Source organism: Megascapheus bottae, chromosome 10 (genome assembly GCF_031878675.1).
Source record: "Megascapheus bottae isolate mThoBot1 chromosome 10, mThoBot2.hap1, whole genome shotgun sequence".
Classification (NCBI taxonomy): domain Eukaryota; kingdom Metazoa; phylum Chordata; class Mammalia; order Rodentia; family Geomyidae; genus Megascapheus; species Megascapheus bottae.
In genome coordinates, this window is record NC_143518.1 from 60,492,033 (window position 1) to 60,517,889 (window position 25,857).

At 41.6% G+C, this 25,857-nt stretch overlaps 1 protein-coding gene across 2 annotated transcripts in view; it reads right to left on the reverse strand.

Annotated features, from left to right (window-relative positions):
* Positions 1–24,473, reverse strand: part of Nek7 (NIMA related kinase 7) — a 134,098-nt gene extending 109,625 nt beyond the window's left edge. For both annotated transcript variants that reach the window (XM_090341463.1, XM_090341465.1), the window contains exon 1: positions 24,191–24,473. The gene's annotated coding sequence lies outside the window, so the exon portion shown is untranslated. The remainder of the gene's footprint in view (positions 1–24,190) is intronic.
* Between the last annotated feature and the right edge of the window lie 1,384 nt (positions 24,474–25,857).

Below are 25,857 nucleotides of genomic sequence, written 5' to 3' on the forward strand. Positions count from 1 at the left end.
TTCATGGACTGCACAGGCAGTCCTCAAGACCACAGGAAAACCATGTTTAGTTCAAAACCCAACCACATCCTAGTGAGTTCTTCTTCATGCATGTTGTTCTGCATCAAGGATAATTCCCTACTGCTTATATCCCTTCACTAAGAATTTCTATGAATCAAGGATCTATACTCATTTTAAGGCTTTGAAGATTTAGAAAAAATCATATTAAGTGAAGTAAGCCAGACTCAAAGAAACTTAGGCTCAATGGTTTCCCTCATTCGTCATAATCAGTAGAAACCTTGGGCTCTACTAGCAGAGATCTGCAATAGAGCAAAATCTTGATACATAAGGCCATATATTGGGAAGCTAATTGAAAGGACCTCCAGGATATTGAAACAAAAGCCATATAATGAATGATTGTTGTCCTTAATGTACTATGTTGTCTCTCATCTCCTTTGCTGTCCCTTGGTTATCTCATATTGTTATAGTATCTCACTTTGTTATCTGATATATTGAATTTATTTGTATTTGGATATTTGAAATTTGATAGGGAAGGGGGAAAAACCAAGATGGGTGGGGGGGGTGGGGGGGGGGGAATGGGTACCAAGACATGTGAAAGGGTATCAATGTATGTGAATTAATGCACCTTCTATCTGGCAAATATCATGTAACCCTTTTACTAATTACAATAAAAAAAATGCAAAAGAAAAAGAATTCAAGGCTTTGGCTAAACATAAAAGCAAATTCTGAAGAGCACCTATTTCAATTTGAAAAATAACGCATGTTTGACTACATAAAAACCTACACACACACTATAAAACACCAGAATCCCATAACTTCTTAGTGAGTACTCCATGATGAGAGGGGAAGGGAGAGAAGGGGAGGAAAAAGGCAAGAAAAGGAAAAAATAATATGGCAGGCAGTATCCATATCCAAATTAATCTGCAAAAATATTAAGCTTAACAGTACCAATACTATTTTTTTTTCTTAATGATTTCTCAGGGATCCTAAAATACTAGAAGTACACTACAAGCCCTGAAATAGGACCCTATGCAACTTTTTTCCAAATTGAACTAAGTAAAAAATTCTTTTTTGTGTATGCGGTGGGGGCAGGGGTGGGAAGAGACTGAGACTGCGGCTTAGTGGTAGAGTGCTTGACTAGCATGCATAAAGCCCTAGGTTCAATTCCTCAGTACCATATAAACAGAAAAGGCAGGAAGTGGGGCAGTGGGGCTCAAGTGGTAGAGCACTAGTCTTGAGCATAGAGAGGCTCAGGGATAGAGCCCAGGCCCTGAGTTCAGTTCCCACAACTGGCAAAAAAAAAAAAAAAAAAATCATTTTTTTTTTTTAATGTATTATTGTCAAGGAAAAGGCTGATAATCGGTTGAACACATTTTGGTCAATATGTGATCAAAATGTTCACCTTTGTTCCAAAGTTTAGCAAGATTTGTTATTAAGAATATGGTAACTCAAAGAGGAAGAAAAGGAAAAAGGAAGATGCAGTAGCAGGAGCAGCAGCAGCATCTATAACAGCATCTGCTCAAGAGTAGGAACTAAGCGGGACTGGGTGGCTCACACCTGTAATCCTAGCTACTCAGGAGCTGAGATCTGAAGATCATGGTTCAAAGCCAGCCCCAGCCCTGGCACTAAAGTCCTTGAGACTCTTATCTCCAATTGACCACTAGAAAACTGGAAGTGGTGCTGTGGGTCCAGGGGTAGGGTGGTGGCCTTGAGCTAAAGAGCTCAAGAACAGTGCCCAAGGCCCAGAGATCAAATCCACAACAAACAACAACAACAAAAACAAAAGAGCAGGAACTAGAAGATTCCTATTTATTTAATTTCAAAAACTAAAAATTTTTTCAGGCTGACATTTATAATTCTAGTCACCTGGGATGCTTATATTTAAGATAAACCTAGTAGTTATCAATACTTTAAAATTATAAAATAGATCTTGACCTTATTTAATGGTTGTCTTCATTAAATTGTACTTTAGAATTCATATTGCTATCTCTGTCTTTTCTGTTGCTTTCCTTTAAAACCTTGGCCTGCTTCTTGGTTTTTAGCCTTCCCAGACTGATTTCAAAAATATATCTTTTAAGCCTAGCTCACCCCTGTAATCCCAGCTACTCAGGAGGCTGAGATCTGAGGATCAAGGTTCAAAGCCAGCCAGGATACAAAAGGACCTGAGATTCTTATCTCCAATTAACCTCTAAAAAATGGGAAGTGGGGCTCAGCTCAAGGGTAGAGTGGTAGCCTTGGGCTAAATAGCTCAGGGACAGCACCCAGGCGTAGTTCAAGCCCCATGACCCACAAAAAAAAAAAAAAGAAAGAAAAAGATAACACTGTGATTTTTTCCCCTTGCTATTTTTCCTTCATTGCATGCCACTAGTACATTTTCTTACTTTGATCTTATCTAGCTAATTAGAAAATACAATAAATATATATCCTTGTCCTATTTTCAAATTCTACTAATGGTGACTCCCAACTGCTCAAAGTTGTCCTGTAGTCAGACTTTCACTCATATTCCAAGTGAAATTAAACCCATCTTCTGGCACACAAGCCTGGACACCTCAGTGTTGATCTTGCCCACACTCTCCTCTTTCCCATAATGCTCCAATCTTTGTTCTTGGATTATATGGTTTCTAACTACAATCTATTTTTTCTGTTATTTCCTGCATGTCTGTACTACTTCCAATTCTGCACATCTGTTTAGTCTTACTTCTAAATGCAATGTTTCTCAATGTTTATCACCAGAGCACTGTACAATGTTCCTCTCCAATATAATTTCACAAAAACTAACTTTAATTGTTCATCTTCAAGAAAATGAAGACTCACATACAAGATCCTTTCTCTAATTCTTAACTATCTAAAAATATTCTATTGACATCATATGTGAATAATTATCTGAATGTGTATATGACATTTTTACCACAATCTGTTCTCTTTGGACTGTAAAGTAATTGTTGATTACTTCAGGCATTTAATAATACAAAAAAAAACACTCTGTTCCCTTCCAATTTCTTATTTTTTTTTGCCCTTTTTTTTAATGCCAGTCATAGAGTTTGAAATAAGGGCCTGAGCACTATTTCTGTGTTTTTGTGATCAAGGCTAGTGATCTATTACTTGAGCCACCACTGCACTTTTGGCCTTTAGGTGATTAATTGGAGATTAAAATCACATAGACTAGCTCTGCATGGTAGCTCACACCCGTAATCCTAGCTACTCAGGAGGCTGAGATATGAGGATCGCCTTTCAAAGCCAGCCCGGCACAAAAGTCCATGAAGACTCTTATCTCCAATTAACCACCAGAAAACGAAAGTGGCACTGTGCCTCAAGGGATAAGGTGGTAGCCTTGAGCTGAAGAGCTCAGGGACAGTGCTCAGACCCAAATTTCAAGCCCCATGACCAACTTAAAAAAAAAAAAAAAATCACACAGACTTTCCTGCCCAAGCTGTCTTTGAACTATGATCCTCAGATCTCAGCCTCCTGAGTGGCTAGGATTACAGGCATGAGCCACTGGCATACAGCTCCAATTTTTTGATAAAGTGCCTACCTAGTTCCAGCAACTTAGTTGCATCAATTACTAGTTTAGAACTGTGTATTATTCCTTTCTCTGTACTTTACTTAAATAAATAACACTACTAAAGTGAATCATTACTGTAAAGAGCATAAGGATTAATCACTTTATCTACTTTTATCATTTCTATACAAAAGGCATCATTTGCTTTATCATCAATAAACAAGACTGCTGGTTCTCGAGCACAAGTTTCCTATAATAGTAAATCCCTTGATTATTTAGATCGATAATGATGCATTTGCAGCTGGCATATAGCCTGCCTCCTACATACTGATGATTATTAAAAAAAAACAAACTGGAATCTTATTTCCAACTCTACTGTATCTTTCTGATATCCCAAATCTAGAATTTACTTCCTTTCATACTGAATGGCACAGTCACCTGGCCAGCCCACACAATTCTATAGATCACATCAGCTCTATTTACTTCCTTACATGCATGTCGGCTCTCAGTTCCTATTAAGTCTACTTCCCAAATAGCTGTCTGGTCATCCTGGTCCCTCAAGACATCTACTCATCCTGATTCCTAGCCATGTACATACATATATAGATGTATATGTAAGGATCCCTCTAAAATACAAGTATGACAATGTCATACTCCCGCCTAAAACTATTTAATAAGTAAAACATAATTTTCTTAACCTCAATCTTACAGTCCCCATATGAATACTACACTGTGGACTTGACGAACCACTCACCCATCCTCCTACAAGGATATTTCTAACTTTTTGCTCTAGTCCAGATAAGCTATACCATCTTACTGCAACAGCTGCCCTGAGGGAGGCATCTTGGCTAACTCTGCTTTCTAGTCAGGAGGTCCTGTGTGAAACACTCTATTTGTCAGTATATGCTGGTGAATCAGTTATTTGTCCATCTAAGATCCTACCCATAATCTAAACACATGAAGCAACAACTTAAACACTCCATCTATTTATTTCTTATTTGTACACTTCAATACACAAAATCTCTATACATAACCAAGCAAACTTACATAAAGCAAAAGGTCGTTCTAAAAACTACAGGTCTTACAGTCGGGAAATTTAGTTGAAGTTTAGCCAGGTGCTGCTGGCTTACTCAGGAGACTGAGATGAGGAGCTCGGTTTGAAGCCAGCCCCAGCAAGAAAGCCTGAGGCTCCACTTCCAATCAAGCAGCATAAAAGATGGGTTAGACTGGTGGCTCAAATGACAGAATGCCAGTCAGAAGGAAAAAGGCCAAGCAAGAGGGCAGAGTCCTGAGTTCAAGCCCCAGTACCAACACCATTAAATATATCACATGAGCACCTAGTTTTGCATGATTAAAGAAAAGTATATGCCTAGTTCCTGTGTTTCCTCCCTTTAGAGGAAAATTTATAATGAGTACTTTGATGCAAGGACTGATTAACTTCTCAGTCCTTACCATACAAGCAACAAATACAGGATGCATTCCATGGAAAACACTGGAAGAATAAAATGATGTTCACAAAGATAACCATTAGTACAGGAATGTAGTTGAGTTCAATTTCTTCTAATTAGCTTCACAGAAAAAAACTCTCTATAAGAAAGCAAAAGCATATGATCTCTACTCAGACTGTCAGTTTGAACAATAGCAACAACAACAAAAAAAAGCCTTTTGTACTTGTTTAGGCTAACTGCGAGCATAGCATGACCTTTCAAGTATCTCATGTGTGTCTGCTTAGCACTTCACACAAGTCAAGTCTCACAATGTACATGCTCACTACATTGCTGTGTGTTTTTTTTTAAGATTAGTGGTTCTTTAATTTAAATGCAAGGAGATTCAAAATATCATTTCATATTTGCACAGTATGTGAATTGTCATTCTGTATGTGTTCCCTTCCAAATGGTTGTATTTTTTAAAGTATGTATAGTGGGGAAAAAAATTGACACAGAGTGATGATAAAGAATTAGGACAGTTCTTCCAAGCCTGACTACAAAAAAAAAAAAAAAAAACTACTTCAGGGGCTGGGAGTTTGGCCTAGTGGTTGAGTGCTTGCCTAGCATGCACAAAGACCCAGGTTCTATTCCTAGGTACCACATACATAGAAAAAGCTGGAAGTGGTGATGTGACTCAAGTGGACGGGCTCTAGCCTTGAGAAAGTCCAAGGACAGTGTTCAGGCCCTGAGCACTGTACAAATGTAGCCATGTATTCATTGTCTTCTGAAAGCTATGGATCTTGAATAAATAAAGCAGGATGCTTCTGGTTTCATTAGTAGTAATTCTACTACAGAAGCATTGATAAGAACCTATAGAATGCAAACACATACACAGAAACATTGAAATTATTATTTTAGTGTAATTCATTTTAACAGCCTTTGTCCACATCAAATACTAACAGAAAAAAAAAAACAGAATACTTACTTAAATAAGACAAAGAGGAAATTGAATAGAATTTTCTGAACTAACAATTGTAAATATTTTATCTTTATAGGAAGCATTAGTAACTATTCATATTTATTCACTGAACAAACATTTTTGCATATCTCCTCTTTTACACTGTTCTGTTCCTTTATCATTCCTGAGCTTCCTAAATCCTCTTTCCATGACATACTTCAGTATGTACAATAAGTATAGGTAGCCCTTCTCATCAGTCACTGTTTCTGATACACAGAGTAAATAGAGGACAGAAGGAGCCCAAGTTAAGCAGGAAAGCAAGGACTGCACATCTTCTGAATTCGTCTCCAGTGAATTTTTTCATTCTCTCGACCAGTTCCGGACTGCATTCTCAGTACCTGAGTCACAACAGTCTATTTAATAGATAACTCAAATAGTAGGACATAATCAATGGTTTACAAAAAAATCAAATGTGTAACTTCTTTCAAAACACATGCCTTCCCAGCCTACCCAACACATACATTTAAAAGAAAAACATAATCATTTTATCTTTGAATTTGTTTTCCTAGTTACCAAATTATTCCCAAGGCAAGCTAAATTTGAGAAAAGAGAAAATAAAAGAGGAAGGAAAAACAAGTACCTAAAAAGAAAAACTCTAATGGCCACAAAAATTCTTTTTTTTTTTTTTTGCTAGTCTCGAGGCTTGAACTCAGGGCCTAGTCACTGTCCTTGGGCTTTCTCAAGGCTAGCACTCTGCCACTTGAGCCACAACACCACTTCCAGCTTTATCTGATGTGGTACGGAGGAATCATGCATGCTAGCTTCATGCATGCTAGGCAAGCACTCTAGCACTAAGCCATGTTTCTGGCCCCACAAATAATTCTTAATAGCAAGATTTTTTTTCAAGGAAAATCAGTTTGGTTTTATGTTTCAAAATTTATCTTCTGAGGAACTAAATTCAACTGCTCCTGCATTCTCATTTATGTCTCAGAACTGTATGATCTATTCTGTGAATGGACTATTCAAAATTAACCTTGGAGCTGCTAAGAAAACTTTCTCACCAAACTCTGCCAAATTATTTTAATCCTAACCTGTACCACCTTGTGGTCGCTCACTCTTTTGCACCAGAAAATAAAATAAATGTAAAATATCCTTTTAGTCACAATTACCTTATGAAATCTTGATTTAATGAATACATTATCCCGCATCAGGGTAACAATAACAGTTATAATTCTAAATTAACAAAATAGTAAATACAATATTATTTACTATTAAACCAAACTAAACCACTGAAAACTGTGTGATTTCCCATTATACAATATCAATTGTATAAGTGATATCTAGCTGATTTGCAGAATCTTTCTGAACCTGTGAAAAATTCATTACTTTAACTATAAAATAATCAAGTATTGGAAAAATATTATATTCTAAAGGCCTTAAAAACAAGTTTATTAAGGATGGAAATAGTAATTATTTGGGAGCTCACAAGAAAAATACCTTGTTAGCTTTTTAGTTTCCCCTTGTATATGAGCATTGACTTACCTTTCAATAAAACTATCTTTTATAAGGAAGTACGGGTGATCAAAACATGTCAACACACCCTCCCTCACCATGTACCGGCCATCAATGTGACCCAGCACAGTCCCTGTACCAGCTGAAACCAGCTCTGCACAGACTACATTACTGTCATTCAAAATCCATAGAACCACTTGCCTACTACACAGTGTCACCAAGATATGCCACAAGCACGCCAAAGTCAAGCTAGAAGAATTAGGGAAGTTACTCTATGCACAGTATTTAAACTGTAGGACTTTGTCAACTCAAAGCCAGTCTGATTAATATTTCTTGTTTGCTCTTTCAGCCGAAGGCATTTAGGAAATTTTACAAGCTCTCCATACACACATACACACACACAACACACACGCCCTCTCTGGCTTGAACTCCAGGTGCTCTTGAGTATTTTTGTTCAAGGATAGTGCTCCACTGCTCATTTGGAGTAAGAGTCTTGAAGACTTTCCTTCCCTGGACTGGCTTTGAACCACAGTCCTAAGATCTAAGCCTCCTGAAAGCTACATCTAGCTCTCACTTTCCCTAGTCAACAAGTAGATATTTGTAGAACTTTGATGTTCAGTTGTCTTGCAGGAAGTATACATGGAAGTACCCATACCCTTTGGTCTTTACACCAAGGTGGCACAGAAAGTCTAGCTGCAAGCATATTTGTATAAAGATGCAAAATTTCTAAGTTTCCTCCTCCTAGTTCTCATGATCATGCTCCTACTGCTTCCAAGAAACTACCAAGAGTCGCTGGTATCTGAAAATTAGAAAATATTCCATTGAAAACATAATGCCTCTTATTCCTGGTAAAAAGATAGCCCTGTCCTCAACAATCAAGACACTTAGACAGATGTAAAATAAGTCCTTAGAAAATGCAAGAAAGTTAACTCTAATTTTTTTTATTTGTACCATTCCAATAAAATGCCCCAAGTACTCTGAAGGGGGAAGGAAAAGAACACTACAGCTGGAGAGATCTAATACTGTTGTCTGCTCAGATTACCACCAACCTAGCCAAAATAACCACTGCGAGCTGTCCAGACTCCTCAGCTCTTTCCTCTCCAACTCACTCATTAAGTTAGTCTCTGAGCACAACTGATACATATGTCTACCTCTAAACTGCTGAAAACACAAACAGCTGCCAGGTGCCAGTGGCTCAAGCCTACAGCTACTTGTGAGGTTCACAGTTCAAATGGCTCAAGCCTACAGCTACTTGTGAGGCTCACAGTTCAAAGCCAGCTCAGGTAATATGTCTGTGAGACTTTGTCTCCAATTAACCACCAAAATGTAGGAAGTGGAGCTGTTACTCAAGGGACTGAACACCAACTTTGAGCAAAACAGTTCAAAGACAGCATCCAGGCCCCGAGTTGAGTCCCTGGGACATACAGACACAGACACAGACAGACAGACAGACAGACAGACAGACAGACAGACACACACACACACACACACACACACACGAAGCTAAAGCAATTTCTCCTCCAGGAAGTAGTTACTGACAGGGGAGACATGCCGAAGCCAGTTTATAACACAAGGAAGCAAGGACCACAGCAGATGCATTCCCAGGGCACTGACACTGCAAGAGGTCATGGGAAGACGTCAGGGTCCAGACTGGCTGTCATGGTTGGGCAAAGTGTTGCAAAGAAGATAATCCCAGTAAGTCTTAAAAGACTTGGGGAAGGAGGAGTTAACTAGGACAAAAAAGAGATTATTCCAGACCAAAGCATGGAACAAGCTATGAACAGCACTGCAAACATGTAACACCAGACCAGCCAGAGCTAAGGTTCAAATTATAAAGTAATCTTAAGAGACTGAGGGGTTAGACATGGTTCTGAGAAAACAGTAAAAGAACTTTAAGCAGGGGGGGGCGGGGGGGAACATACCCAGGTAGAAGCAAATATGACGTACTTGGAAGATTTCTTTAAATAAATAAATTCAATTGATGTTAAACAGAATTATTTTTAAGTACTATTCTTGGAAATTCCTAAGTATATCATAATACAAATTTAGTCTATTTGTAAAGTAGTTCTCAAAAATAGATATGAGGTAGAATTGTAGTTCATGCCTGTAATTTCAGCTACTTAAAAAGCAGCAGTTCAAATCCAGCCTGGAAAAAAAAAAAAAAAGCAAAATCCTATCTCAATGAATCAATGAATAAGCCAACCACAGCCATTCATAGACGCAGGTAGTAGGATTTTGGTGTAAAGCTGGCTTCAGGCAAAAAACAAAATCATACATTAAAAAAAAAAAACACCCGTGGGTTGGATTACAGAAACAAATAAAGTATTCTCCAAATAAAAATTAAAAACTAAAGCATAAAGGGTCAGAGGGTAGGCTCAAAAGGATAGAATATTCTAGCTAGCATGAGGATCTGAGTTCATAACCAGTACCACAAAAACACATACATACATACATACATGCATACATATGTGTATATATGTGTACATATGTATGGATGGATGGGTGGATGGATGGTAGATTTATAAAGGAATACATCTTTTAACAATGCCTCCTCTGAGGTCCCATTTACAATTACCTTGATTCTATTTCGATGCTACTTCTGATCTGCCATTAACTAAGAACCAAATGGAGATATCACAAAGCACAGTTTTTGTTGATTTCACAATCGGAATTTGAAAAGATAAAGGCAAAATAACTTTGTAATCATGTCACCGGAGAAAAAGGGTTCAGTCTTCCCAGCACAGTATTCAAGGCCTTGCTTAAGGCCTTCTCTGGAGACCTTCCAAGTTAATTTCCTCCTGCTGCTGTACTAATTCAGGCGTACACATGGTATCTCTCTCATCCATCTGCACACGCCCTCTGTAAGTATGTGGAAGGTTTGACACAGTAATTTTTTACACTGTGACTATTTTTCTAAACTTTTAACAATAAAAACTATGCAAGAAGATATATGACCTGTAGAGAAGGGGAACAATCCACTAAGGAAGCACTCAATCAAATAAAAGTCTTCTATCAAGAAACAATTAGTAATCATTCTTAAGGAAATAATTTCAAGTAGCAGCCTAGTTTTTTTTTTCCTTATTTAATTCTATCTTTTCTACACAAGAAAACTGACTGCTATAATACCAACCTGGAGTTAATCTGACAAATGAACAATTTAAGAGAAGGGTGAGTGGTCTTTGTAAGCCAGAGGGACAGGTGTGAAGAAAGGAGTGTAAGAATCCTTGTGACCATGATCTTCAAGTCAATTGAAATTGACTCTGGCCCTGTTTTAAGACATGACCTAATTCCAGAAAATCATTTTCTCACACTGTAGCCAATGCCTCCAACATATTTAATCACTAAACTCATCTCTGTCATCACACCATGCCCTGCCCCACTCATTTGTACCTAGTCCATATCTGATATACCCATGCTTTTCCTAGAACCAATAGGTTTCTTGTTTCGGATTCAGACACAAAGCCCAGCCTGTCATCCTTAGATTCCTCACTGTCCCCACAGTGCCCAGGCTCTCACCTATTCCACAAAGCAAGACTTCTTTCACACCACCGCCCTGCAGAGGCACGGGCCTGGCACTTGGCCTAGACTTCCCTGGAAGCAAGTGCTCATCTGTTCTGGACAATTTCTCACTGCTAGGACTTGCCCAGACCTCCTGTTTCCTACAAAGCCTGGGTAACAGGCACCTGCCAGCTCTGAATAGCCAGTTCTGACAAGAGTGGTGCAAGGCCTTTTAGGAAACAAAAGCATGTACCGGATGTGATTCACACCTTCCAGAAGCTGATATTCCAAGGACATTAAGACAAATATATTCACAGTAAACGACAAAAATATTCTAAAGACAAGAGCGAGGACTCAATATTTGCGTACCCAATGCTATGGACATGGTATTGGAAACAGAAACACAACTACATAGACATAAAAATTTGTGACTCTATAGACATAATTATCTATAACATACAAACCCTCAGCCCAATTTCAATTATGTTCTAAAATCTAAGTGCCAGTGATTGTATATAGAGATTTCCTTCTTGAATAGTTGTTTGTTAAATATGTCATTTGAAATATGATGTAAAAATCAATGTTAATGAAAAAAAAATTCTAAAGATCTAAAGACACAGAATAAGGATTTCTTTATATCTTTGTACAATCATTAAGCAGAACTTAATGATTTTAAGAAATTAAGAGCAAATAATTGAAATATGGGAACAGGTGTTAAAAATGGCAAGAACTAGCTGGACTCGGTGGCTCACACCAGTAATCCTAGCTACTCAGGAGGATGAGATCTGAGGATCAAAGTTCAAAGCCAGCCGGGGTACAAAAGAACCTGAGACTTATCTTTAATTAACCTCTAGAAAACGGGAAGTGGGGTTTGGCTCAAGGGGTAGGGTGGTAGCCTGGAGCAGAAGAGCTCAGAGACAATGCCCAGGCCCAGGACCAGGGTGGTAGCCTTGAGCTGAACAGCTCAGGGACAGCACCCAGGCCAAGTTCAAGCCCTATGACCCACACCCAAAAAAAGGGGCAAGAAAAGAAAAAATAACAATGAAAAACAGAGCAGAGCAGCCAGGAGTATAAAATTTATCCAAAAGTCAATAAATCGAGATGTGACTAAAATGGGGAAGAAATGCAGAAATAAATCTGAAAAGGTAAGTCAGGATCAGACTGGAGCAGGGGCCCTCATTAAAGATAGACAAGCCAAGCTGTAGGACACAATGTTAGGTCATTCAGTTGCTCTCATATTGTGTAACAAATAGATGTGAAAATTCTCAGAAAGAACTATAGCTGGATATTTGCTTTGATATGGAATGTAATCCTCCAGACTTAAAGGATAATCTAAATATTTGAGTGATCCCAGGTGCCTTCTAATATTAAAAACTTGGCAAATCAACTTAGGATCTCCATGTAAAACTGGGAAAACTCTCTAGACACTGATCGATTGAAATTTATTTTCCTTCTATAATCAACCAACACGCATAGCGTTTATTGGGGAACACTTCTATCTAGGATTAATTAACATACACTACAAAAATGCAGAAACCTAACACCTAGTGAGTGAATCTAATGACACAAACTTACCACCTTAATTTCTAACTATAAGAACACTAACCAACTATGGCACAGCCTACACACACTCACTCAATTCCACGATTACGTAAGATCCTATGAAAAGAATCAACAGTAGAGGAAGTTACTAACCCAACTTCCTGATCACACGTTCTGCATCATTCTCTCCCTTTTAAAGGGACCCTCATCTGACCCTCACCACTGCTGACAAAGTCTTCCCCCTCATATCTTCTGTTGTCCCTTTCTATTCATTGTCATTCCTGTTCACTGTCATCTCCCTCCACCAACCTCCAAAGTTCTCTCTAGCCTGTGAATAAACAGTGGTACAGAGGAGGAAAACAAAAACAAAAGGAGGGGGGAAGCATATAAATGTATGTAATTCACAGAACCATTTACCTTTTAGCTGTTGGCCAGCTCCAGTGATCATATGGCCTGTCCTCTGCCATCAGGAAAATATGATTCCAACATTCAGATAAACTCATATTGATTTAAAACTGAGTTTAGCAGCAAGTGCTGTGTGCAGATGTCCTACAAAGCTCACAAAACAGAAACTCTGGAAACACACACATTCTGAGCATGATAATCACATAGTTAAAAGAGGTCTAAGAATGAGGCATTGCCTGCAAGACTGAGATACTAGAGTCCTCCCTTAAATGTGAAATGTGATTTTATCTGCTGTCAACTACCTACTAACAACTTCCAAATTTCTTCAGCATGTGGGGGGGGGGGCAGTGGGGGGTACAAAATGGAAGAAAAGGAAAACAAAGAAATGTGAAGTGAATGTAATGCCAGAACCTTGCCCTGCCCAGGAGACATAAGCCCAATATTTCTTCACTGGGCATCAGTACATCATTACAGACCAGCTCCTTTTTATTATCAAAACTATGAATTACAATATCAATGCCCTCTCTCAAGACTAGACACCCAACTTCAAACTGAGTTCCATTATCTATTCATTCACTCATATTAAATATCAAACTTTGTGTTTGGCCTATGGAAACAAAACTGAACCTGAACTTGATCTAGAACTGCTAGACCTCTTATGTCAAAGAGACTCTTCTAATAGCATATGAGAAAGAAAAGGATTGGTAATTAGTAGAAATGTAGCCAATTAGGTCATTGCAATTTATAAAACTTGCAGCTAGTAGGATAAGTTGATAAACCAAAACCTTCCAGACTACCAGACTACAAAATGGGGTTAGGGGGTTACAAAACAATGAAGAAGGCCCAAAAAATGAGGAAATAAGAAGGGGACACTAAATCTATGGCATCACAATCTTACAGGAAACAGAAAGTAGTCCCACCAATCAGGGAGCCATTTTCAAGGACTCTGATTCTCATTCTCTGACCCAAGGTCAAGCAAGGAGATGGCTCAAGGTGATGGAGATGGGCTGAAGGGATGTCTTCCTGTTGTGTGTCTGTACCACATCTTTCTGTGTTAGATTTCTCTAGTAAACTTTCCTATCACCTTTACTACATTCACATCTTATATGATTTCTTCTCTTGCCAAAAGCAAGGATACTAGTCAACTTATCTTCTTTCAGTTTCCTGTAACATAGTTGGTGGCACTGGCCAGAAAGTTAGGGATTAAATTTGTCTTTTTCTGACTGGGAATTAGCAAAGAGTAACAGAAGAAGGTAGAAGATACGGCCAGAAACAAAAAATAACTGTGCTGCTTATCAACTATAAAGTTACAAGAAAAATCACTCATAGGAGGAAGTTTTAAACTATCATTAAATAAACTTTCTGGAATAAATGATATCATTTGTATGATATTATTCTGTATGTCTGTATCCACTGCCAGAAAGGAAAGTTAGAAGGCATCAATATACCAAATGGAAATAAGGCAGTCATGGAAAAAGGAGCAAGTTATTCATCATAGTGTTCTTGATCATTTTCCAGCGTGGCCAGATATTCAAAGAAAGGCTTGGAACATCTAATCTGCAGAACAAGACCCAGAGAATGAGTGGTAACCAGGTATTGGTAACCAGAGGCAAAAGCTCTAGGTAAGAGGCAAAAGGTTTATGTGTCTTGGGGGATGGGGTGGCTGACAGCTCAGGAGCAAGGGAAGTGGTAAGCTTTCACTTTGAGCAGAGAAAAATACTGTAAAAAGCACCAAAAATGGTGAGAAGAACATATACCACACATTACACTAACAAGGGTAGTTTATTTGGGATACAATAAACACTTAGATGGACTTACTTCCTTTTCACTTGATTTGAAGTGTAATTCTTCTCTGCTAGACTCAATTGCCATTTATGAAATATGTATAATTCCTTGGTAATTATAGGTGAACAATAATTTCATAATACCTACCATGTTTTGAGCTGAGACATTATTTACATATTCCAGAACAGTGTGATTACTAAGCATAAAGTCTTCTACAGTACTGCACATTTGTATCTAGGAATGATTTCAACAGTAGAAAAAGATGCTCATTATAAAACAAAAGCAGACTACCTAGAATCTTTCAGCGTGAGGAACACTTGTGTGAGAATTACCTACACTGCTGATTTATAAAGCAAGTTTCCATCACAGAGCAATCCGTCCATTTTTTTTTTTTTTTACAGGCCTGGAGTCCTGGGGCTTGAACTCAGAGTCAGGGCATTATCTCTGAGTTTCTTTTGCTCAAGGCTAGCACTCTACCACTTGAGTCACAGTGCCACTTCTGGCTTTATCTGTTTCTGTGGTATCGAGAAATCAAACCCAGGGCTTCATGCATGGTAGGCAAGCGCTCTACCACTAAGCCACTTTCCCAGCCCCAATTTGTCCAGTTCAGTGCATAGAAATCACCAGGGGAACTTCTTTCAAAATGCACAGCCTGAGATCCAGAGTTTGAGAATCATTTTTGACAGCTACACAAATTATTTTAAAAATAAACAAATCACGAGAGGGAAATCCTTGGGCTAGCTGATTAACTTCCAGCCATTCTACTTCACACGAGCTGTCCCTAAACAGGAAGTCCATGGAATAAATGAAGTAGAACAAATTTCTAAGAGATAAGATCCCTGAATCAGAGAAGGGGAAGAAATTAGAGGGAGAAAAGGAATTTCTGATGCCCATCAAAATTGCAAGTACACAGGAAGCACTGAGGGCAGATTTATTTTCAATATATTAAAGTGATTGACAAACAAAAATGATGTCTACCTCTTATGAATGAATGGATGTGACACACACAGAATACTACCAGAGAGCACTGTAATCACCCTTGAATTATCTGGCCATTCCTAGTTATTCTACATATTACCTGGAAGAAAAAAATCTTTCTTAGGAGTGGCCTCCATACTGGCAATTTGTTGTTCTTCGGTCCTATTTCAAAATGAGGATATAACAAGAAGCCCTAATATTCCTCATTTTTGAGGTGACAGAAACATTTCACAAGTGCAAAAAATAGGCACTCCAATATTCACTCTTTTAATAAGGCATTGAAGGGCCTGACATATGCAATTAAAAAGGAGTCATGCTGTCACTCAGCAAATCTTTACTGAAAGCATACCACGACAAACAGGACAAGTGAAAACGCTGTCAGCAGCCATGCTGAACTTACTCATGCCATTATGCTGCTACAAAACTAAGATCAAACCATCCTTGAAATGAAAACTCAGCAGATCTGGAAACTAATGAAACACAGTTGTTAGCACAACAGGCTCCTTTCCCATAGCCTAGCATGCTCTTCTCCTAGGCAATACTAAGCCTATTTGGTACAGGCAGTAAATAATCAATCTCTTCCCTACTTTACCTTGAGATGGCACTCCTTTGGGGCAGTTAAAACCATACAAGGCAACAAGATTCTCTTAAAGTGTCCTTCAGTTCTGGGCACCTGCAGACCCCTTATCTGCGACTTGGGCAGCAGACATAAATCCTAGTCTTCCATGCAGAAGACACTGGTCCACACGTCCACTCCAAGGTCTCTGCCTTGGTGGTTATATAAGTCACCTCAGACAATAGCCGGCACTTCTTATGAGAAGGAGTCTTTCTCATCCCTTTGCAGAAGTAAACCTTCCTTGTTCTTTGTGCCTGGATATCTGTATGGTTTTCTGGCCTGTGTGGTCAAGCCACACAGATTAGTTAAGATATATCCTTGAATTGCTGTTTTTCTCATGTTAAATGAAAAGCTTATTTTAAACAACTTGTCAACTTCCTTCTAATTCAGAAAGTAGTCAATAAATCTGTGAAGTATTAGTGTAAAATGCACTGATGAACACCTATGAACACCACAAGATGATAATAAAAAATAGAAAACTGGGCTGGGAGTTTGGCCTATTGGTAGAGTGCTTGTCTAGCATGCACGAAGACCCAGGTTCGATTCCTTGGTAGCACATCCTTAGAAAAGGCCAGAAGTGGTGCTGAGGCTCAAATGGTAGAGTTCTAGCCTTGAGAAAAATCCAAGGGCAGTCCTCAGGCCCTGAGCTTAAGCCCAGGACTGACCAAAAAAAAAAAAATAGCAAACCTTTCTAGGAACATCCACTTTACAACAGTGATAAAATACTCAATAACTACAATTACAAAGGCACAAGGTAAATTTGGGTGCCTTTTCTCTCAGTAATAATCCTTACATGGGCTTTGAAAACCTGAAGACACAATATTTGAAAAACTCTTGTATAAAAACAAATCTGAATGAAAAGTGTAAGACTAAGGTCATTTGGAAGAGGTCATTACAGGAACAGAAGACAACACAGAGGCGCACACAAAAAAGAATACCATACCACGAATACCAGAGAGTATTCATCCTCCCTAACAAACACTTGTTTTATGCCATGTAGTTTCTACTAAAAGGTTACAGTAACCTGGAAACTAATATAATTGTCTTGTGCCATTAAAGTAAGGGAAAAATCAGGAATAGCAGCATCCTCTTTTCTGTCCCTGTCTATTGATCTGGTCAGTGTTTGTGCAGTTTTAATCAAAATAACAGGAGCAACTTCCTAGGAAACCTGATACAGGGACACTTTGCTAGAAGACTGACCTTCATAACTATAAAAACTACTAAATAGTATGTGATAAACCCCTTCCTACCTAAAAATAAAATGGATTCATACATGAGTCCATGGACAGCCCTGCAACCAAAGACAATCAACCAACAGCAATTTCAAGTTAAACAAAAAAAAGTCTGCCAAAATACTTATCAAATGGAAAAATCTTACTAAAACTTATTAAATTTTTATTAATACATGTTAAAAGTCTACTGTATATATGAATAATTGTGCAGATTTGTCCATTAATTAAAAGAAAAGCAACCAGGTGCCCATGGTTCATGTATTCAATCCTATCTACTCAGGAGACAGAGATCTGAGGATCACAGTTCAAAACCAGCCCAGGGAGAAAAGTCCATGAGGCTCTTCTCTCCAATAAACTCTAGAAAAAGCTGCAAGTGGTACTGTGGCTAAAGTGATAGAGTGCTAGCCTTGAGCACAAAGAAGATCAGGGACAGTGCCTAGGCTCTGAGTTCAAGCCCTGGGACCTACAAAAAAATACATGCATGTCACTCACACACACACACACACACACACAAACAGAGATATGTTGCTTTTGTAACGATTACCATAAAAAAAATCAGGATAATTTACTTAGTTGAATTTTAAGATATGAAAGTTATTTCAATAATTAAAAAGTAAATCAAAATTTTAACTATACTAGAAAGAACATTTTTAATTTTTGCATTTTTAATCAGTAAAGATCTTCTCACAAATTCCTTTTTTTGTTGTTCAGAATATAGGCCCCAAGACATGTGTGGGTTTATCTACCTGAGAATCAAGGATTGCTGCCCCTCCCCACCCCCATAAAAATCCATGAAAACACTAACTCAAATATAGGGGCCATTAGATTATGAATATGGAAATCCTAGGGCAAAGAGAAAGGGGAATTCAAGCCAGGAAAGTTGAAAGGACAGGAAAACAGGGAGGTACCCGGTTCAGACAAGGCCAGGTCACAGCGTGGGTAACAGGACCTGTCATCAGAAAAAAACTGCTAGCAGAAGTGTTTTCCACCCCGGCAAGGTCCTAAGAATAGAGAAGCAGGTGAAATGAAACTAACACAAACAGGGTCTAGTCCCATGTTGTTCATTTACTCTTGAAAGCATCCTTGGTTAAGCTGAGAAAATTTTAATCTGGACAAACTGAAACAATCTAATCATGGTGGTAAAGTCAGAAAACAAACTAGGGCATTCACAGGGTCTAGTCTTTTTGATACCATAATAAACACAGAAAATGGTAGTGTGTGTGTGTGTGTGTGTGTGTGTGTGTGTGTGTGTGCAGGAGGGATAAGGAAAGCTTAAAGCTGGAGGTAATTGGCCAGGAAGTTCCAGAATGACCCAAGGCTCACTTGGCCTCCCTGAGGAATAGGTAGTGCATCCAGATCAACCAACTCATGCAGAAGGAGGACTTACTTCCTCCCCAAGGCCATACACAAACCTGCACCCAAGACCCTCCTAAGCACTGGCTGCTTTCCAAAACCACCATGAGAGGAGGCAGAGAAGAGAGACGTGAGAGGGGAGAGAGAACACCATAGTTTATGAACAACTAAGCCCATTTTTCTTTAAAAAGATAAAATACAACTTTCTCAGTCAGAAGTTCCTTCTGAAGGTGACCAAGGTGGTCATACTAATAGGCTTAAAATCAAAACTAATTAAAGACACATACCAAAACTCACTCATCCAAAGAGTGCTATTAGTTAATCTGGCATCAGATTCCACCTTGGGTTGGTGAGGAAAAGGAAGAAAAGACATGACACATATTCACTCAGTGTCACAGAGTGTCTGGGATCTCATAGAAGTGAAGAATACTGGAGGAACCTGAGAAGATGTATAAACCTAAAACATAAAAAAGGTTGGTAAACAAATGTTCGTAAAATACAAAATTCAGGATCCTATACTTAAGAGATTATTCTAAGAAAATTAGAGATCAATAAGTTGTCACAGTGTATGTGTGTAACAGAGCTTACCTATATCACTGAAACATCAACAAGCTACAATAAAACTTAGGCCTTAAGAATTGTCTTCTAGTGGCTCACGCCTGTAACCCTAGCTACTCGGGAGGCTGTGAACCGCCAGCCTGGGCACTAAAGACCACGAGACTCTTATCTCCAATTAACCACTAGAAAACTGGAAGTGGCACTGTGGCTCCAGTGGTAGGGTAGTAGCCTTGCGCTGAAGAGTCAAGAACAGCGCCTAGGCCCAGAGTTCAAGCCCCACAACCAACCAAAAAAAAAAAAAGAATTGTCTTCTTGTCTTCTAGAGATGAAATTGTGCCAAAAGCCTACTTATGTGAATGAAGTTTTATTAGAACACAGCTATGACCACTTGTCTGCATAAACTAGAACTACAAAAGCAATAGCTACAAGACAGACTACATGGTCACACAAAGCCAAGAATAGTTACTATCTGGTACTTTGCTGGGCATAACAGTGTACAGCTGTCTGTCATCTCAGTTCCAAGGGAAGCACAAATAGGCTGGCACAGGCATCTATCTCAAAAAATAATCAACATAAAAAAGGTGAGATGGAATGGCTGGTACTGCCTAGAAAGCATGGAGCCCTGAGATCAAATCCCAGTACCAATTAAAAAAAAAAAAAAAAGAAAAGAAAAAGAAAGAAACTACCTTTGTGAACCTCAGATCTACACAAAAGCACCCTGAGAATAAAGTAATGCTTAACTACTGCCCATTCATGTCCAGTGGCAATTTACAAAAGGGCCTATTCACTGCATAAGGAGCAAACACACATTTCTAAATAAGTAAGATTTATACACTGTCCTGCTGGACACTAAGAGTACCCATTACTACAAAGCAGATCATTGTACAATCACACTACATAAACAGCATGACAGCAGTCACTTTTAATAAATGTTAAAAAGTAAGTTCTCTGCTCAAACACAGGAGTGCTTTGTGGACATCTTTTCATTCCCACTGTTCACTCAAAACCATGAAATAGTCTCTAAATGTTTTCTTTAGAACGAAAACTATTTGAAAAGTGTAATGTGTAAAATATGTAACATACAATATATAAATGCTATTCATATATACTATATGTAACATAGTATATATACTATATATAGTATCATATACTGCATATACTATTATACTTTTAATACTACTTATATTGATATGTAATATGCATAGTAGCACCAAAAGAAAAATTAATAATTTGGAAGTTTCATAACATTAATAATAAATGATATGTAGGGTACTGGTGGTTCATATTTGTAATCCTAGGAACAGACCTGAGGATCATGGTACTAAACCACTCTGAGCAGACAAATATGAAAATTCTTATCTTCAATTAGCTAGTAAAAAGGTGCAAGTGAAGGTGTGGCTCAAGTGGTAGAGTGCTATACTTGAACCAAAAAAGCAAAGCAGAAGCAGAAGACCCCCGTTCAAGCTCCAATACTGACACAAAAAGAAATAAATATATGTACACCATGTAAGTTTAAAAATTCTGAGTCACTACCATATGCCACAAAGGCACATATTTGATTATAATTACATATCCAAATATTATTCATCCACATTCTCCATGGATGAATAAAGTTGGTGGAGGAGAACGATTTGAGTCAGCTTCAAAAGTGTAAAGAAATAGTTCTTGGAAATGACTGCAGTGTATTTATAGAAATACACATAAAGTAACTGTATTGCTATAACACAACTCATGACACAAGGTATTTTCACAGCATCATCTAGCTGTTCTAACTTGCTACCATGCTTAGAGATGTTGTAGTGACCAATAGCTGCCCACACAGCTCTCAATCACTCACTCTCACACACACACACACACACACACACACACACATTAAATATGCTCGTTTGGATGGAACTAGGGATGGAGAGAGGATAGATGGTGCAGATGCACTGCTTTACAAAACAAAACCTATTTTTAAAAAAAGGGAGGGTGGGGTCGGGAGTTTGGCTTAGTGGTAGAGTGCTTGCCTAGCATGCACAAAGACCGGGGTTCGATTCCTCGGTACCACATACGTAGCAAAAAGCCAGAAGTGGTGCTGTGGCTCAAGTGGTAGAGCTCTAGCCTTGAGCAAACCCAAGAACAGTGCTCAGGCCTGAGCCCAAGCCCAGGACTGGCAAAAAAAAAAAAGGGGGGAGTTAAACCTTAAATAGATAAAGATTACTAATGAGCCACCAGAAGATGGAGTAGGGATTCTGGAGCCACGAGATTAGAGACTTATTTCTCCATCTGCAATTCTTCTGAAGTCTCCAAGTCTGGCCTAGAGTCTCACTTCCTCTACTAGCAAGCAGGATTCATACCAGGCGTACTTTCCTCATACTTGGCAAAGAGCAAAGGGGGGGGGGGGGGGGAGAGGAGGAGATTAGGCTGGAAGGAAAGTCCTGAAACTGTCCAGCCAAGAAAATGTGCAAGACTAGTGGTATTACCTAAATAAGTAAATCTAGACAGTAATGTGTGCATCTGCTTCTGAAACTTCTAGGTTTTCATCTTTAGATAATTTCCGAGTAAAACCCAGAGCAGCCACAGACTATATTTAGTTTGCTGAGCAGCTTGGTTTTCTATGAAGCTTCAGGAGAATAGAAGGTTCAAGGAGCAACTTAATCAAGGAATGGAGGTGTAGAAGGGGACAGAGGAAACCGGAGCCCCCCCCCCCCTCCCGTTTATTTTTACATACTGATTGCACCAGAGCCAGCCAGGGCTCAAGTCCCCCCGGAGCCCACGTCCTCGGGGGAGGAGCTTGCATCCCTACAGTCCAGGCCTGGTAGGAAGTACCCGCCCTAGCTGGAGGAGCCCAGACATACTCGTCGCTCATTGGCTGCAGAGGCTGTCAGCGTCATTCTGAGGCCTCAGGGCGGGGCCTCTCACCCAAGAGCTGAATGTCAGGCTGGCATCTCTCTGAGGGTCTTCCCCTATATCCTCTACCCCCTCACCCTCCCCCAAAAAAACCTTTGCTTTGTTTTGCTGGCTCTCCTCTTACACTCCACATAACCCCTGCCCCTTAGACTCCTCCAAGGGGCAAAGTTTTTCCAAAGTTCTAACACCTCTTCCCCCACTGAGGCTCAAGACCAGAAGCAAATAAGAGGATGCAGCACTTCCAGACGGTTCTGATTGTACGTTATCCAATTTGGAGGCACTGGCCCTTGAAGCAAGAATACTAGTGTGCACTCAGCAAGGAGTGCTACAGAGCCCCGCAGAACCCACTGTAATTCTTGTTTTGCTAACATAGGGTTTATCCCAAGCATCCTATAACCTTCTTGAATGCAAGTAATTTGCCATACTTCTAAGCACAACAGCAGGATCTATCTAGTTCACTGTCCTGACCAGGCCAACTAAATAATGCACATATTTGGAACATTATTCTGTAATGCATCCTATCAGGATCTGATTCAGTCGCCTGCAGGGAAAACCTACACTCCTTGAATCTGCATGTTGCTCAAAGAAGGAATTAAGACCCGGTAGTTCTAATCACTGTAGGTATTCACCGTAGGTACATCATGCCCCTCTAAAACTATGAGCATCTGATAGGGTTTTGTTGTTGTTGTTTTTGCCAGTCCTGGGCTTGAGCTCTGGGCCTGAGCACTGTCCTTGGGTTTTCTCAAGGCTAGAGCTCTACCACTTGAGCCACAGCACCACTTCCAGCTTTTTTCTATGTATGTGGTAGTGAGGAATCGAACATGGGTCTTCACGCATTCTAGGCAAGCACCCTACCACTAGGCCACACTCCTGGCCCCCTGATAGTTTTGTTTTGTTTTGTGTTTTTTCAACTGCATCCTTTTAATATTAGTAATCTGAAAGGAATTGCAGTCATTTCACGAGTGAAATTACAAAAGTCATTTTCAGTGGAAAAAAGTTAACAGCAAAATCATTTCCCTTTTATTTCTACATGTGCGATTAAAGCTCAGAGGTTCAGTAAACACAGTCTTCGTATTTATGGCTAGCTGCAACTAAGTGATGGCAAACTTCATCTCCCAAGGCCTTGAAGGACACAAGGCAATGGGAATTCTTTACGACCCCACGGGCTGCAGCTTCTAGGTGAATTTCATTTCCAGCAGCTATTGGGAAAACGCGTGGCCTTTCAGCTGGCGTGAACTTCCTGTGGCTTCCCTTTGTCTCCCTTTGCCTCTCAGTCTCTGTCTTTCCCTTTTTCTCTCCCTCCCCCCCTCCTTCAACTATCAATTTTTTTTTTCCGTTCCCTTCCCGCGGTCAGCACCGACACTCGCCCGTGCCTCCGTGGCCTGCGCTTTCTAATCTGGTTCTCCCTCAAGCTCATTCTCCGCCCCGCAGGTCGCGGGCCCGACCCGCACTTCCCGGTCAGAGCCGGGACTCGCCCACCACCCGGTCCCTCTAGCGCCGGGACCCTCCGCGCAGTCCCGAGCGGGGCGGCCTGCAGAATCCTGACAGACGGGCTCAACCAATCAGCGGCGGACAAATAACGGACGCCACCAATCAGCTCCCGCCGGGGGGCGGGACTTCGCGCAAGTTCCTCAGGTCCCGAAACCCAAGACCTGTTGCGGCGGCAGCCACCCGGGCCGCCGAGTTTCTTTCTCTGCACTGGCAGCGGCCTCGGCCCGCGCCGGGCGCCGAGTTCGTGCCGCCGGCTGCCACGGTCGTCACCCACCAGGCCGAACCTCCAGCACGCCCGGCTCCAGCGCGGCACGCCCCGACCCGCCTCCCCGGGCCGGAGATCCCGAGGCGGCCCGCGCGGTCCCGACCTCCCGGTTCCCCGCCGAACCCGCGTGGCCCGGGTCCGTCTGCGCCAGCGCCCTCGGACTCCCGACCGCAACTCACCAAGAAGTGAAGGCTTCTCCGCAATCCCGCCCTCGTGGGCCCGGGGTGGCACGGGCAGCTGGGCCAGGCGCTGCCGTGCCGAGGCCCGCTGGGCCGGGGGTGGAGAGCGGCTGAGGCTGCGAGGCCCGAAGCCGGTCGGCCGCCTCCCGCCACGCCGCGCCGCGCCGCTCCCGCAGAGGCTCAGGCTCGGCTCCCGCCCTGCCTGCGCACGGCGACGCGCCTTCCCGGAGCGAGCCTAGCGGCGGCTCATCCTCCGCACGCCCGCGCCGCCTCCCGCCGCCGCCGCCGCCACCTCTGTCAGGAGTGTAAACATCCCGGCATCCCCGGTGAGGGGCGGGGCTGCGCCAGGCCACGCCCCGTATCTGTCAGCGCGGGGAAAGACCCCGCCCCCTAGCTGTGGGCGCTGGGGGAGGCCACGCCCACCGGGGCTGTCAGCGCAGAGAGAGGCCACGCCCCACCCTGCGGACCGGGAGGCGGCGCGGACCGGGTGGCGGCGCGCCCGGCTTCCCGCGCGCCGCGCCGGGGTGCTCCGCGCCTCTCCCCCGCTCCAGGCCGAGGAGCCCGGGTGGCTGCGTCGGAGGAACTTGGGCTTCTTTCATTCCTGTTTTGGAAGCGGTGAAGTGACCAAGCGACACCTCCTCTCCGGGCGGGGCGGCGCGCTCTCCCGTCCGGGCCGGCCTGGCGCGTCCCCGCTCTCGGGGCCTGGGGGTCGGGACGTCGGGGGGGCCGCCCCCCGCGCGGTGTGGAGGCCCTGTGGTCCTGGGCGTCGATGCGATGGGGTCGCGCGTGTGTCCGGGCCCCTCGCCGGCCACGCGCGCACGGCCGCGCCCTCCCACTCGGGACCTCGCCGGTGCACGCGTGCCGCCTCCCGTCCCGCCTCCCGTCCCGCTGCTCGCCGGCCCACCCTGGAGCCGGCCTTTCCTCCGCACGCCCGTGGCCCACGCCTGTGATCCTAACTGAGACCTGGGGATCGTGGTTCAACCCACGCGGGAAAACAACCTCCAAGAACCTCGTCGCCAGTTAAACAGCGAAATGTCCAAAGCTATGACTCCAGAGGAACAGTGCCAGCCTTGAGCAAAGAAAGCTAAGCCACTGCACAGGCACAAGGAGAGAGAGAGGAGAGAGAAGCAAGGGAGGGAGGGAGGGAGGGAGCCAACACATCCTTGTGGCTAGAATCCAGTGAGCAAGGGGAACTGACTGAGGAAACCTAAAAGGGGCGGGCGTCCAAGAGGGGAACAGAAGTTATCTCTAAAATGTATCCTGGATAAATGGGGAGCCGTTGGAAGAGTAACAAAATCTGACTTTGACTGGGAGGAAATAACTGCTCTGTAGAAAGCAGAAAAGAGACCGCACTGGTGGTGAGCAACTAGAAGCTCCAGACTGCAGTCATAACCTAGGTATCACATAATGATGAATTTAAACTGGAGATGGAGCTGGGAAAGGAAGGAAGAATGGTAAGATTTAGAGTACAAGTCTGATAGAACCGACAAGATTTGTTGTCGTGTTAAGTACGGGATACACTAAGAGGTAAGGAATGAAGCTGGTGAAGTTGTTATTTAAATTATATCACACGTAGTTGTCAATCAAGGTAGGTGTGATGCCAAGTGAAACTTGCCCAGGGACACATTGCAGAAAAAAAATAACAAGATATCGTTAAGATAAAGACA